This window comes from Tenrec ecaudatus, chromosome 8 (assembly GCF_050624435.1).
Source record: "Tenrec ecaudatus isolate mTenEca1 chromosome 8, mTenEca1.hap1, whole genome shotgun sequence".
In the NCBI taxonomy this organism is placed as follows: domain Eukaryota; kingdom Metazoa; phylum Chordata; class Mammalia; order Afrosoricida; family Tenrecidae; genus Tenrec; species Tenrec ecaudatus.
The window spans coordinates 77,543,290-77,559,398 of NC_134537.1; the positions used below are offsets into that span (position 1 = coordinate 77,543,290).

Sequence of the window (16,109 nt, forward strand, 5' to 3'; positions counted from 1 at the left end):
CCTATCTGTCCAGGTCTTTTAGTTGTGATCATTTTCTGTACAGTTGGTCATGGTAGGCAGGCACCATCTAGTTCTGGTCTCAGGGTTGTAGAGATTGATGTTGGCTGGGTCCATTAGTCCATTAGAGGAATTGTTTTTTATGTTTAATGGCTTTTGAAAATGTAGCTTCTTGAAACAAACATCCTGGGTTTAAAGCCTAGCTTTGCTAATTCCTTTTGTACTACTTTGAGCAAGTTACTTAATATCTCTGTACTGTTTGCCCATGTATTAAGCAATGGTGATAAGAGTACCATTTTCAAACGGACTCAGGACTTAGGATATACTAACTGTGAATACAGGATCTGTGTAAGGTGAAGGAAAACGCAAATCTATTTTTTTTACTAATAATGCTAAGATTACACTTTATCAAAGGCAGAAGACTTGCAAGACCTGGAAAAAAAGGCAGTCCAGTCCAGTTCTAGCTCATGCACGTTTCACTGTACTAATTAAATGTGTTGATATTTGCAAATAGTTTAGTGTTTGGAAAATAGTAAACCCTCAATAATTACTATAATTTCAGCACAAATATAAGCAAAATTCATGTGTATGTATAGACAATCCTCTGTATTGTAGCTGGAACTCCAGGGTAGAATTGATGCTCAATACGCTCTCTGAGTCTGATACTCTAGCAGTGGTTCTCAACCTTCCTGATGCCGTGAACCTTTAATACACTTTCTCATGTTGTGCTGAGCACCCTCCCCCCAACCATAAAATTATTTTCTTTGCTACTTAATAGCTGTAATTTTGTTACTGTTGTGAACTGGACCACTCCTGTGAAAGTGTCTTTTGACCCCCAAAGGGGTGGGGGTCACAACCCATAGGTTGAGAACAGCTGCCCTAGAGACTGCCTTATGAAATTCGCCCTCCACGCTGGTTCACACTGTGTCTCTTATTGGATTTCTTGAGCACAGTCATGCCTTGGCCCAAAAAGAATCTCAACATGGAGGGAGGGAAACCAAACAAAGCAAACCCACAGCCATCCAGTGGATTCGGACTCAGCAAATCCAATAGAGAGTTTTCAAGACTGGAAATTTCACGGGAACAGACAGCTGTACATTTCTCCTGCCGAGCAGTTGGTAGGTTTGAAGTTCACACCTAATGTTTATCCCATAGCACCATCTGCACCTAGAGAGAAGATAAAATTGCATTTTTAAGAAAACTCCTGTGTTGGTTCTGAAATGATTGGCATCCCTCTGAGATGAGATTTTAGGTATTAGAAGGAGTCATCGCTGAGCCCTGTCACTTCACCTGGGGAGCAGGAGACCTAATTTTTTATGTCGTTTATTCCTTCCCTAAGGAGCCCTGGTGGCATGGGGATTATGTGTTGACTGCAGTGTGCAAGGGCAGCAGTTTCAAAACCACCCTCCATTCTGCAGGAGAAAGACAGAACTTTCTACTTTCGTTAGTAGTACAGTCTCGGAGACTCACTGGGCCACTTCTAGCCTGTCCTAGTGCATTGCTATGAGTTTTATTGACTCGAGATCAGTGAGTGATTCCCTCCAGGGAGTTATTTCTTCAGAATTCTGTGGCAAATACTTTATTCATTTCTAATATTATTAGAACAATCTTACACTAACTATGCTTTATCAATAGATTTACTGCATGGAAATTGTACATAACCTTACTACTATTAACTGCCACTTACTGAGCACCATAACCTCTGTTTAGATTGAGTTTTCTATTTCTCAGTGACTGGTGAGTGCAGAAAATATTACGTTTTTTGGAGCCCTGACCATGGCCTTATTAGAAGTCTCTAGATTTGGAATTACAGTTAATTTGGGGCAGATGTCTCCAAACATTGAACTTTGTGGCAGAGAGTAGAAGGCTAGCAGTAGTGGGATAAACGAAACATTGAATTACAATAAAGAAAGAGAAAGGTCTCGTACAGACATGATTTGTATAAACTATCTGTGGTCAGTTAAGAAAGCCCCTAAGGATGGAACCCTCTTACAGAGAAAAAGGTACCCGAGCCACTTTTCATTTTTAAAAAAGGACGTTTTGTCCCTCCTCCTCTGAAAACAAGGCCCATGAATAGTACTGCAGCATCATAGATTCAAATATTTTATGAATGTGCTTTTATAATTTGTAAGAATTATGAGACTTTGGTTTCTTGCCATATTTTGGTAGACTTTTGTGGGTTGTTTTGTTTTTAAATCACTTTCAAGTTGAAATAGCAGTGACTAATCCAAATGACAGGTGATATTTATTTTTTCACGAAAATACTGTTATTACACATTGAAGGGAATTGTCACATTTCCTTTAGGATGACACCCATTGTAGATGTCCGTGTAATGATTTCCCATTGTTTAAACCTGCTGCGCACAGGAAGATAGGACCGATCTCATGTGTAGGTCCTTTTTTTAAAAAAAAAATTTATTGGGGGCTCATCACAATCCATACATGCATCAATTGTATAAAGCACATTTGTATATTCTTTACCCACATCATTCTCAAAACATCTGCTCTCCACGTTTGCCCTTAGTGTCAGCTCCTCATTTTCCTCCTCCCTCCCCGCTCCGCCCTCCCTCATGAACCCTTGATAATTTATAAATTGTTATTTTGTAATACCTTACACTGTCTGATGTCTCTGTTCACCCACTTCTCTGTTGTCCGTCCCCCTGGGAGGAAGTTATATGTAGGGCCTTATAATCGGTTCCTCTTTACCCCACCCTCCTGGTATTGCCACTCTCACCACTGGTCCTGAAGGGATCATCTGTCCTGGCTTCCCTGTGTTTCCAGTTTCTATCTGCACCAGTATGTATAACTCTGGTCTAGATGGATTTGTAAGGTAGAACTGGGATCATGATAGTTGGGGGGCGGTGAGGGGGGTGTAGAGTTTAGGCACTAGAGGAAAGTTGTATATTTCACCATTGCTACACTGTTCCCTGACTGGCTTGACCTTCTGTCAGGGTATGGCCAGTTGCCTACAGATGGGCTTTGGGTCTCTCTACTCCACACTCCCCTTCATTCACAATGATATGATTTTTGTTCTTTGATGCTTGATACCTGATCCCTTCGACACCTCGTGATCACAGGCTGGTGTGCTTCTTCCATGTGGACTTTGTTGCTTCTGAGCTAGATGGCCGCTTGTTTATCTTCAAGCCTTTAAGACCCCCGGTGATATATTTTTTGATAGCTGGGCACCATCAGCTTTCTTCATCACATTTGCTTATGTACCCATTTGTCTTCAGGGATCCTATCTGGGACGTGAGCACACAATGATAAGATTTTTTGTTCTTTAATGCCTGATAACTGATAGCTTCAGCACCTTGTGATCACACAGACTGGTGTGCTTCTTCCATGTGGGCTTTGTTGCTTCCAAGCTAGATGTCTGCTTGTTTACCTTTAAGCCTTTGTGTAGGTCCTTTTTTTAAAATGCAGATAACTTGACAGATGAGGTTACAAAGATTGAAGATGCCCTAACTCCTCAAATAGGTGAGTAAATGATCTGTAATTGCTTTGTTAAATCACATTTGGCAAAAAGTACCAAAGGTTGCCAGTGATGAAAATGTGCTAGTTAAAACAGGTGCTGATTCCACCAGCAGATGTTATTTTATGAATTCATTTAAAGCCAGATGCCTCTTGATGGAGCAATTGCTTTGAACTCAATTCTCGGGGTTTTCTTCTTCTTTTTTATATATAAGAACATACAGTATTTACATAGAAAACAGTAAGAATATTTAAAAAGTAGGTCTTTCTTAAATAATTACTGCTGCTAGTTTCTAATGTCTAGCTTATTGAATATACTGTTTTGAGACATTAGCTAACTTGCTTTATAAATGTCACAAAGAAGTGTCTGAAACATGCGGAAAATAAGACAAAGTAATAACTTGCTTAAGAAAACTTGAATTCATATATTTATAAAAACACTGCAAGAAGCCACTGCTATGCTGACCGGAGAGGGAGGAGCCGGAGTGGGAGCAAAAGCTGGGTGGGCACCATGGCCGGGATCACCACCATCAAGGCAGTGAAGAGCAAGATCCAGGTTCTGCAGCAGCCGGCCTATTATGCTGAGGAGTGGGCCGAGCGCCTCCAGCGGGAAGTGGAAGGGGCAAAGGCGGGCCCGGGAACAGGCTGAGGCTGAGGTGGCCTCCTTGAACCGTCGGATCCAGCTGTTGAAGAGGAGCTGGCCTGTGCTCAGGAGCACCTGGCCACTGCCCTGCAGAAGCTGGAAGAGGCAGAGAAAGCAGCTGATGAGAGGGAGAGAGGCATGAAGGTGATGGAGAACCGGGCCTTAAACGATGAAGAGAAGATGGAGCTGCCGGAAATCCAGCTCAAGGAAGCGAAGCACATCGCAGAAGAGGCCGACCGGAAATATGAGGAGGTGGCTCGTAAATTGGTCATTATTGAAGGGGACTTGGAGCGCACAGAGGAGAGAGCTGAGCTGGCGGAGGCTCGTTGCCGAGAGATGGACGAGCAGATCAGACTGATGGACCAGAATCTGAAGTGTGTGAATGCTGCCGAGGAAAAGTACTCTCAGAAAGAAGACAAATACGAGGAAGAGATAAAGATTCTTACCGATAAACTGAAGGAGGCAGAGAACTGTGCCGAGTTCGCTGAGAGATCCGTAGCCAAGCTGGAAAAGACCATTGATGATTTGGCAGATAAACTGAAATGCACCAAAGAGGAGCACCTCTGTACACAAAGGATGCTGGACTAGACTCTGCTGGACCTGAACGAGATGTAGAGCGCCCAGCCCCGGCCTGCCGCTGCTCCTCCCTGACCGCGACTCCGCCGCAGGCCAGCCTGCCTGAAGCTGACCTTTAAACTGGGGGCTGATCTTTAACTGGAAGGCTGCTTTCTCCTTGCGCCAGCCACCTTTCCCCATCCCTCAACATACCCATCCCCTCTCCCCCCAAAAAAGGAAAGAAATCACATCCCCCCCCCCAAAATGTCTCTGCCTCTCCCCAGAGGTTCCAACTGAGCCAGGGGAACCTGAGCACAGTGCAGATGTCTTTAAAAAGCATGTTGTGATGTACACATTTTGAAATTACCCTTTTTATAATTGTTATAGCAACCATACGTAAAACATTCCAAATAATGCCATAGCTCTGAAGCAGCAACCCAAACCTTCATCTTCTTCTATATATATTTTTGAAGAACACTTTTCACCTTAATGCAGAATGCCCTCTCCGTAGAGGAGGGGAAGAAGTGTGGGCCTGACTTACTGAGAGCCAAACACAGCCAAGGGGAAGACTCTACTGTAGGCACCCTCAGAGCATCAATCAAGCCAGAAAGGTGCCTCCCGGAGAAGTCCAAAAACAAAACCTTTTTTTCAATTGCTTTGTTCTGTTTTGTTTTAAGTGCTGTCCAGGTTTTGGAGTAAGGTGGGATTTGTTGGTGCCATCAGAAGCAACCAGCCCTATTAGCATGCTGAACCCTCTGTCTGGGATCATGACTCAGTCCCAACTTCCCCCACTCCCTTCCCAGCGACTCTCAGAATGGATCATGTGCCCTGACGTTGGGGTGACCATTTTCTCTCTTGCCTTCTTCTTGAAAAGACAAAGGAAAATTAACATGTTCACCACTGATAGAGCCACATGAAACTCGTCACCCTCTTCGGGGCCTGAAGCTGCTGTCTCTCAAAGTGCCATCTCCACGTGCTTTGTATCAGTCAGTGCTGGAGAAATCCTGAACACCTATGTGCAAAATCCTCCTTGACATTTTATATTCTTCTGAAACATTGCTTCTTTGGGGTTGGGGGGGCACACCCCTTCTGGCTGTGAGTTCTCTCTCCGGTCTGTAGGCTTGCAGTGTGCTGATCTTTTAAAACTCCTCTCCCCACCCAGTTCCCCCTTTTGGTGAGGTTTCTGTGAGGTATGGTAGGTATGCATCCTGCAGCTTATTAGCTAAAAATGTACTCCTTTGGTGTGGTCTCCTTTGGGGGCTGACGTAAACCAATAAGGAGAGAGAAACCAATAGTCCAACTGTTTTGATACTGAAAGTTGACATAGGTCTTTTTGAAATAAAGAACCAGTCCCTCCAAAAAAAAAAACTGCGAGAAGAACTAAGGATTGAGCTGCTAACTGAAAGGTTGGCAGTTCAAACCTACCTGCCACTCCATGGGAGAAAGATGAGGCAGTCAGCTGCCACAAAGAAACCCTCGCAAGCAGATCTTCCATGACCCATAGTGTTGCAGTGAGTCTGAATGATCTCGACATTAGTGGGATTTTGCAGGGATTCGGTGGGAAAGAACTATAGCTTTTCAGTTCTATGTAAAAATTAACTAGCAAAACTAACTTCATTTACTTAGCAACTACTACTCACCAGTACTAGGCACCTGCCTCCCTTTCCATCACCACACTGCCCTCAGTGACTGTTCTAAGCCAACTGTGTTTAGTCTGCTTCTCTTACCGCTCATTATTTTGGGAATACAGTTCATTTCTGTGCAACCGGGGTGAAGGAAAGTCTTACTGGGAAACTTCTTGAACAAGTTTCTCTCCTTTGAGATAGCCCTGAGAAGAAATTCTCTCTTCAGAGTTTGTTATGACTGGATGTAACTCCTGGAACTGCTACAGCCTAAGGATGAAGCCAAAAGAATGAACTGAAGGGAGGAAGGAGGGAGAGAGGGAGGGCCTGGAGAGCTATGGCTTACGTCCACTGACATCAGAGAGTTATCTTAATAATGTACAAGAGTCTTCATTATGCTCCGCAGTTGCTAATATGCAAAGTCTGCATTGCTATGGTTATGGTAAATGTACACACAAATACACAGCTGTCTACATTGCCAAGAAGCTGTGTTTTATTTTAAATGTGAACAGTTGTCCCCAGCAGGTTTTATAATCTCTGCTCTAGAGGAGTAATCATTTTTTCCCCTCCTCGGTCATATATTTATTACTTACCCAAACCTTACTTGTCATCTTTTTTTAAACAAAATTATTGCTGTCCAAATAATACTTTGAAATATAAGTTATTGGTAGGGTAATTTCAAGAAGATGGAATGAAAACAGTTAATCTGTTGGGAAGGGGTTAGATAAGTGAAACTGACATGAAGTCAGCAAGGCATTGTTAATGACTGTGTTTAGAAAATACAGTTAGCATTTTAAATAAAATTTTCACATGTACTTTTATAGATTTAGGATAGAGTTAAGATTTAGTTAATATTCCAATTGTGAGTTTTTATACAAAACTGATAGACAATAAATATCACACTTGAGCAATACTGGTCTTCATTATAGATGGCTTTGAATTTTGAAAACTTTTTATTTGAACTTAAGCTGTTTTATGTAGAAATGTCTTCTGATTTTAATTTTAAATTAACTTTACTATTTAGTCACAATCATCTGATTCTGTTCATTAAAATTGCACTAAGATCTTCCTTATTCATCATATGGTGGCTATGCCTTATTTTTTGGTTTTAATATTTTTAATATGTTGTTCAAAGTCTGTCAGGTGAAGCTTTAATAAAAATGAGGAATCATTGATCGAAGAGTGGAATCAAACAGTTTAAGAAGGTTGACATTGATAGTGCAACTTTTGAGGGAGCACTCGTTTCTCCAAGATACTAGCCATGGCCAGAAAATCCTCTGAATCTGAGTGTGCCCCCCACTTCAGACCATTTGTTTCCTCAGGGTGTTTGGGGTTCTATTCAGCCTAGCTCATAAAAGGAGTTTTTGCCTCTTAATAAACTCAAGTTATTTGAATACCAAAAGATTCTCATGTTCGAATCCAGCTGCTTTATATTTAACAACTATCAAAAATATGGCTTTGGTGGAAATGTATACCTCAGACCTATTGTGTCACTCTTCTATGCTCTGTACATTCTCCTCTCCTACCATGAGCCAGCAGTATGTCCTCAATCGTGGGGTTATCTTGATCCTTTCACATGAAAGAATTGCCTTCTTATGCATTATTAGTATTTTCATCTGTATACTATTATGTTTTTACCTTCACCACCTTAGGGCGATTTTGATTTCTATTGGGTCTCCCAGCTGTGAAGCACTGCATAATGATAATGAGGATACAGGGGGATATGCAGAATACAAGGAATGGGGTTGGGGGTGGAAGATGGGGAGGGAAAGGGGAAGTAACTAATGAAGATGGGAGGTGGGGGAGCACTAGACCGGATTGTGACTGCATGAATCTTACAGGCGATTTGACCATGGGAGAGGGGGAATGCTCCAAAATTGATTGGGGGTGATTGTACAATTCTCCGTGATATGACTGAGCGACTGAACTATTGAATCATAATATATGTAACTTGTGAATAAAACTGAAAAATGTGAAATGGAATATTGAAAAAAAACGAAGACGGAAAATACAAAAGACCTAAAAATTCATAGGAAAATAAATGAACTTGAAAGAAAAGATAAAAAAGTACAAAGAGTTCACTTCTCCCAAGTATATTGATATCATTCATATTTATGTAAAGAGAATAATCATTTTATATTATTACTGGCAAATACAAATATCAGGGGGAAAGGGCTAGAAGAAATAGCTAAAGATGCAAAGTGTGAAAAAATAAAATGAAAGTATGTGTTTGAGCCCCAATATATGAAAAGGGATTACAAAACAAAAACAGAAAATATAGAACAAAACTATTTAAGGATAACTGAAGTTAGTTTCTCAAGACTGAATCTTAAGAGGTACCACATTTAGAACCAAGAAAACCTAAATATTGCCCCTCCCCCAGAAGAATTTATTTCAAAAGATGGTATTGAATCTGCAGCTCCGGGAGAGGGACATATCTGATTGGCGCACACGGGTGCTAATGAAGGGGGAGGAGGAGAGAGTGGAGCACAGCCTGTCCCACCAGGCCTTGAGGACGATGATCCCAATTAGAGCAGCCAGTCCACAGAGAGGGCCACATGGCCAGCCCCACTATGAGACAGTATGTCCCTCACTGACCCATGGCCCTGCGGGGGACAGCACCGGAAACACTGTGGGAATTGCATCTGATTTGATCCCGCCACCCCGAGGCAAAACACTAAGGGGGTACAACAGAACAGCAAAGGAATGGAGCAGCGAGCTCCACAGGAATGCTGAAGGTGGACTTTGGGGCCAGGACATGGTGCCCCAACAGACTGAACTGGAAAACACTCCTAAAGGCCAACAAACGATCCTTGAACTAACTATAAGCGTTTCTTGTGTTTTGTTTTGTTTTTGTCATTATATTTTGTCTTCAGAAAATAATTGGTTGTGGTTTCTTAGAAGGAGCTAGGCCATTTTTAGTCAAATTAGAACTGGGTTATTAGAGTTCTCTGTTGACTTTAATCATGGATTGGAAGTACTAAAAGAAGTCTCAAGGAATCTTATGTATTCTAGAAAAACTGTTGTTTTTTTTTACTTCTACTACCGTAATATTTGAGTATAAGCCGAGTTTTTTCAGTACATTTTAAATGTAATTTTTGTGGTAAAATTAGGTGCCTTGGCTGATATTCAGATCGGCTTATACTTGAGTATATACAGTATATAAAACCTATTTTATTTTCCTTTGGTAATTAGTATAAATCACACCAGTTCATGCAGAAACTTCTGCCTTTGCCAGTTCATCCAGAAACACTAGGAACCCATAGTGTCTGCTTGGTAGCATCCATAACTTTCAGGGTAATGGTATCAGTGTTGTGTCTGTAGGCGGAAGTGTTTCTCCATTTGTAGCCGAGACCTCCAAACTCATAGTGTATAGGGTCTGGGAGACAGGAAGCAAAATTTTTGCCACTAGACCAATCCTATTTCCACCCCTTAGTTCCTCTACTCATGAGGTATGCATTTTGGAGAAGTAAGACTATACTAGACACTGGTTTAGAGAATATATAGCCTCTTGGAGAATATTACTCCAACCCTGCAAGGTAGTGCCACCTAGATGGTACTATAATTGTGTCGTTAGAGTGCCATTCCATCATCCTATCAAGCTAGCTGCTGTAGGGTGACGGGGACCTTGAAATAAGACCTTTGATCCGAGGCAAAGCTATATGAAATGTCATGAAAATGGATAAAGCATTCTGTAGGTTCACAGATGGTAGTTTTGGTAGAAGTGGGATTGCAGGGAAGGCAAATCTCTATCCAGTGTAAGTGGATGTAAGAACAAAATGCCATTTCCATGATGGGAGCAGTCCAGTGTAATCAATTTCCCACTAGGTTGCTTGCTGATAGCCTCAAGGAATGGTTCCCTCATACAGTTTCTCTGGTGATCTCTGTTGCTAGCCTGTTGGGCACTCAGCAGTTATTGTAATGAAATCGACCGTGGTGAGTGGAAGTCCCTGTTGCTTCCATGCATCCCCTCCATCATACCACTCTGGCCGCTTTGCTCATGAGTCCACTTGGTAATGACAAGGGTGTTGAGGAAAGAGGCTAGTTGATATCCACGGAATATATAGCCTACCTAGCTGATTACTAAAATTTGCCTCTTCTGAAATTACTCTTTGGTGAGCATTCACATGAGACAAATATCTTCACTTTTTTGGCCCTAAGAGGTGTGTTCTACCTCTTTCCTGTACTTATCACCCAATTAAAAACATTTTTTGCATTTTATGTAGAAAAAGATTTATATAAGAACTGTCTTACACAGTTGTAGAAATAGGTCAGCCCAAGTCAGGCTTCTCTTGGAAACTGGTGAACGGGAAGCAGGATGATGAAGGAGAGACAGGAGCAAGCACAGGCTAGTGGATGCTGAGGCCTGATGTTGGCATAATGAATCTACTGTAGGTAGTCTTATTGTAGCTTCTTTTGATGGTTGCCATTTTCTGATTTTTGTGCATAATAACTGACTTGTGATGCTCCAATGTGTCTCAAAAAACTTTTATTAGTTGGGATTTAATACATACAAAATTCCATATTTCAATCACGTCAAGTAGAATTGTACAATTGCTACCACAATCAGTTTCCAACCATTCTTCTTCTACACGGACTCCTTCATATTGTCTCCCTTTTATACCCACCCCACCCCCAGCATTCTACCCTCTTCCCCACCAAACCCCTTATTCTACTTGTCCCTATAGGTTCATCAGGGTATCTTTTTTTTTATTATTGTGAACGAGTCATCTGAGATACACCTGACTTGATGCACCTGCTAGCCCTTTCAAAGAGGCAGTTAATTCTCTGTAAGGACCTGCATGAATGGCACTATTTATTATAACCAACAGAGCTATCAGTGTCTCCTCTGAAATGTAAATGCTCCTCTCCCCAAGTCTTGGCTTGATTTTTTTTGGCTCCTTATAGTAGTGGACTCATACCGTACTTGTCCTTTTGTGATGGACTTACTTCACTCAGTGTAATGTCTTCTATGTCCTTACATGTCATGTGGTGTTTCATCACTGTATTTTAGGGATGCATAGGATTCCCTTGTGTGCATGTATCATAGGTTCTTTATCCATTCTTCCACTGCTGGGCATTTGGATTGCTTCCAGTTTTTTGCTTTTGTGAACTGTGTTGCTATGAACATGAGAGAGCGTACCTCCACTTGTGTTGTGTCTCTTATTTCCCCAGGTATATACCTAGTAGTGGTATTGCTGGATCATATGGGAATTCAATTCCAAGTTGCTTTAAATATCACCATATTATTTTCACAGTGGCTGTATGTATTTACAAGTCCACCAACAGTGTATATGAGTTTCAGTCTCTCCCCATCCTCTCTAGCACTTGTTATTTTCTGTTGATTTGAGTTGGGCTAGCATTGTAGGTGTAAAGTGGTATCTCATTGTGGTTTTAATTTGAATCTCCCTGATGACTAGTGATTGGGAGCATTTTTTCAAGTGTTTGTTAGCCATTTATGCTTCATTTTGGTGAACTGTCTGTTCTTTTCCCCATTTCTTAGGTCTCTTGCTATGTCTATTGAGCAATTTTGGTAATTAGCCCTTTGTCCAATGTGTTGTTGGTAAAAAAAAATAAAATTAATTCTAGCTATGGGCTCTCATTTCGTTCTCCTGGTGAAGTTCTTTGCTGTGCATAATTGATCTAATTTCAGCATGTCCCAGTCATGTATCTTGTCTTCTGCTGTGTGCCTCCCCCACTATACTCAGTAGCCTATGTCTGCCCGACAGTAGGGCCCTAAATTGTTCCAGCCTTCTCACTGATGATCCTGAGTGCTTTGGGGTTTACATTTAGGTCTTTAATCCATCTTGAGTTCATTTTTGTGCACAGAGAAAGGTATGTTTCTTGTTTCATTCTTCTGCATGTGAAAATCCAGTTTGTCTGAAACCGTTTGTTGAAGAGGCTGTCTTTCTCCCAGTGGATAGTTCTAAGTCCTTTGTCAAAGACTAGATGCCTATAGGATGATGCATTTATATCTGAGTTTTCTGTTTTGATCCATTGGTCTGTGTATCTTTTGTTGTGTACCAGTCCCGGGCCTGTTTTGACTGCTGTGGCTATGTAGTAGGTTTGTAAGTCAGGCAGTGCTAGGCCTACTACATGGTTCTTCATTTTTAAGAAGTTCTTTGCTTATACTGGTCTCTTGCCTGCCCATATGAAATTGGTAATTAGTTTTTCCATTAAGTCTGTTTATCCATGAGCATAGGATATTTGTCCATGTGGGTTCTTTTTAGTTTCTTTTAGTAATTATCTGTAGTTTTCTCATATAGGTCATTAGTTTCTTTAGTTTATTCCTAATTATTTCAGATTTTGTATGTATTGTAAATTATACTGATTTCTTAATGTCATTTTTGTAGCTTTCTTTGCTGGCATACAGGAATCCAATTGATTTTTGGTTATTAGCTTTGGTTCCTGCTACCTTGTCAAATTCCTCAATGATTTCCAGCAGTCCTTTTGTGGAAACTTTTGGGTTTTCCCTAGATATATATATGATCATATTACCAATTTTCTAATCATGTTTCGTTCAAGACCCTTGACTTCCAGTCAAACCATTGGCCACAACCCATGAAGCAGTATAGAATTGAACACTAGACTATTTTTCCTTCCAAGCAGAGTGAACTGCTTAATGTTATGCCCATTGAGATGTTCCTTCACAACTGTACTCTAAGGCCGTTTCAGAAAGGCGCTACAATACTACTGTTGACCACTGCTAAGTGGTGCCTGCATAGCGTACTGAGCTATCCTCATATAGGCATGAGTTTTCTTTTTCTCAAACAACGAATCTCTAGGAACTCCCTATTTCAATGCAGGTACACAATGGGAGGGGGAAGGTAATGTGGCAGGAGTGGAGATTATGGGCATTTGTGCCACTTTCTCTTAAATCTTACTTGTGCCTTCAAGTCCTGTTCAAGCCAGATCTCATATATACTCTATAGACAAAGGTATATCATTTGTAACATCAAAAATTGGGGGGGGGGAATGTATCTTCCTGTCTTTCAGCTCATACCATCCTGAAGTGATTTGGCTCACTCTTCTCTAAAAGTTCCTTGGTAAACAAAAACTGCTGCCATTACGTATTACAGTCCCTTCTCTACCCTTTTAAAACTGTACTTCCAATTTCTTGTCTGTTGTTGAGAGAAATGAAAGGTGCTCATTAATGTGTAATCTCCTATACTGTATCAACATAAGCAGTTCTTGAAGATTCACAGCTGAAGCCATTATCTTCAAGAGTTTTAATATACATTTTCTCTCTGTTCACTCGTTCACTTACTCATTTACTTTCACCCTTCTGTGTTCCTGTGGCCAGTTATTAGATAGAAACCTTGATGTCCCCCTAACTTTTCACATCAAGTTTCATTCAGTTTACCTCTTGTTTATCTTAGCTTCCATGTCATTTTCCACTTTAACATCAGCATCTTGCCTATTGACTTCTATCCCTTTTTATCCAGGCTTTTGCAACCGTTTATCTTTCATACCTCCCATTTTGCCACAAGAGTGTTGTAAGTATTGGTGAAGTGATGCCAAATACTTTCAGTTCCCCAAAGGAGCCATTTAAAAAACAAAAACAAAATCTTTTGTTTCATAAATCAGTGACTTGTCTATAAAACTCTGTCATCGGTGCCTTAGCTAAATCACCTTTTTCTTTCAGCTTTCCTGACCATCTTTCTTCTTTCAGGCAGATAGTACCCTTTCCTTTATACATTGAATTATCCTTAAGTTTATAACCTCCCAAACCCAACACCAATGAGTCTCGAGTCCAACTCAATGGCTTTGAAATGTGACCTTGCATTTGACAACCCAACTTCAGCTCAGCCAGGGATCTCTCTTTCTCTTTCCCGTTCTCTCACATCCTGTCTGCCACAGAGTCGATTATCACTCACAGAAGCTCTATAGATGCGGTTCTTAATCTGCGCGTCACAACCCTGTTGGGGGTCAAATGACCCTTTTGCAGTGGTTGCCTAAGACCATTAGAAAACACATATTTCCAATGGTCTTAGGAACGGAGACACTGCTCTTGTATTCGTCTCCAGGCGGATCCGCTCTCATACAGATACGCTCACATATAAGTACCCAGCGTGATAACATCATTGTGCCAACTCCGTCACATATACCCCATACAAATACAGGTGTATGTGACAGAGTTGGCGCCGTAATGTACTGATGTGGACCAGTCACACATATAGACAGCAGCTAATGTGTAGAAAGGAGCTACTGTGTAGAAAGCAGCTGCTGTGTTGAAAGCAGCAGTATTGTTAAAACAATACTTCATGAATTATAATTACTGGATGAATGTAAAATAATGTACTGTAAAATCATCAACTACTGTAATATATATATATATATATATATATATATATATACACACACACACATACATACATACCATGGGAACTTAATCTGGATGCTGATCTGTCTTTTTATGTTCAGCTGTGGTTAGGTTCAATTTGTAACAATGAAATATATCCTGCACACCAGATATTTATATTATGATTCATAACAGTAGCAAAATGACAGTGATGAAGTAGCAATGAAAATAATTTTATGGTTGCGGGTCACCACCACATGAGGCACTGTACTAAAGGGTGGCGACATTAGCAAGGTTGAGAACCACTGCTCTGACCTACCCCCGTAGGTTTCTGAGACTAACTATTTGCGGAATTAGAAAGCCTTGTCTTTCTCACAAGGAGCATTTGGTTATTTCAAACTGGCAATGTACTTTTGTTTTTAATCATTTTTTAAGGGCTCATACAACTCTTATCACAATCCATCCATCCATTATGTCAAGCACATTTGTACATTTGTTGCAATCATCATTTTCAAAATATTTTCTATCTACTTGGTATCAGCGCCTCCTTTTTCCCCCTCCCCACCCACCCTCCCTCATGAACCCTTGATAATTTATAAATTATTATTTTGTCACATCTAACATTGATTCATGTACCCTTTGACCCACTTTTCTGTGTTGGTCCCCCAGGTAGGGGGTTATATTTGGATCATTGTGATCAGTTCCCCCTTTCTCTCCCCACCTTTCCCTTATCTTCCTAGCATGGCTACTCTCAATATTGGTCCTGAGGGGTTTATCTGTCCTGGGTTCCCTGTGTTTCCAGCTCTTATCTGTACCAGTGTACATCCTCTTGTCTACCTGGATTTGTAAGGTAGAATTGGGATCATGATAGTGGCAGGAGGAAGCATTAAAAACTAGAGGAAAGTTGTATGTTTAATCAGTGCTATACTGTACCCTGACTGCCTCATCTCCTCCCTATGACCCTTTTTTAAAGGGGATGTCCAGTTGCCTACAGATGGGCTTTGACGGGCCTCCACTCCACTTCATTCATTTTTTTGTTCTTTGATGCCTTATACCTGATCCTATCAACACCTCATGCTCACACAGGCTGATGTGCTTCTTCCATGTGGGTTTTGTTGCTTCTCAGCTAGATAAACGCTTGTTTATTTTCAAGCCTTTAAGACCCTAGATGCTATGTCTTTTGATAGCCGGACCCCATCACCTCTCTTTACCACATTTGCTTATGCACCCATTTTGTCTTCAGCAATCCTGTCCAGAAGGTGAGCATCATGGAATGTCAGGTTAATAGAACAAAGTGTTCTTGCATTGAGAGAGTACTTGAATAGAGACCCAATGTCCATCTGCTGCCTTAATACTAAACCTATAAATATATGTACATAGATCTATTTCCCTATCGTCATATATAAATATATTTACAAATGTACATGCCTTTTGTTAGACTTCTATAAGTGCCCTTTGCCCTTCCCAGTTCTTTCCTCTATTTACTTTCCTCTTGTCCCATTATCATGTTCAGCCTTCA

At 41.0% G+C, this 16,109-nt stretch overlaps 1 protein-coding gene and 1 pseudogene across 3 annotated transcripts in view; both read left to right on the top strand.

The window, feature by feature from the left end:
- Window positions 1-16,109, top strand: part of MCPH1 (microcephalin 1) — a 348,942-nt gene that overhangs the window by 79,810 nt on the left and 253,023 nt on the right. The window lies entirely within an intron of this gene.
- Window positions 3,980-4,886, top strand: LOC142454970 (uncharacterized; annotated as a pseudogene).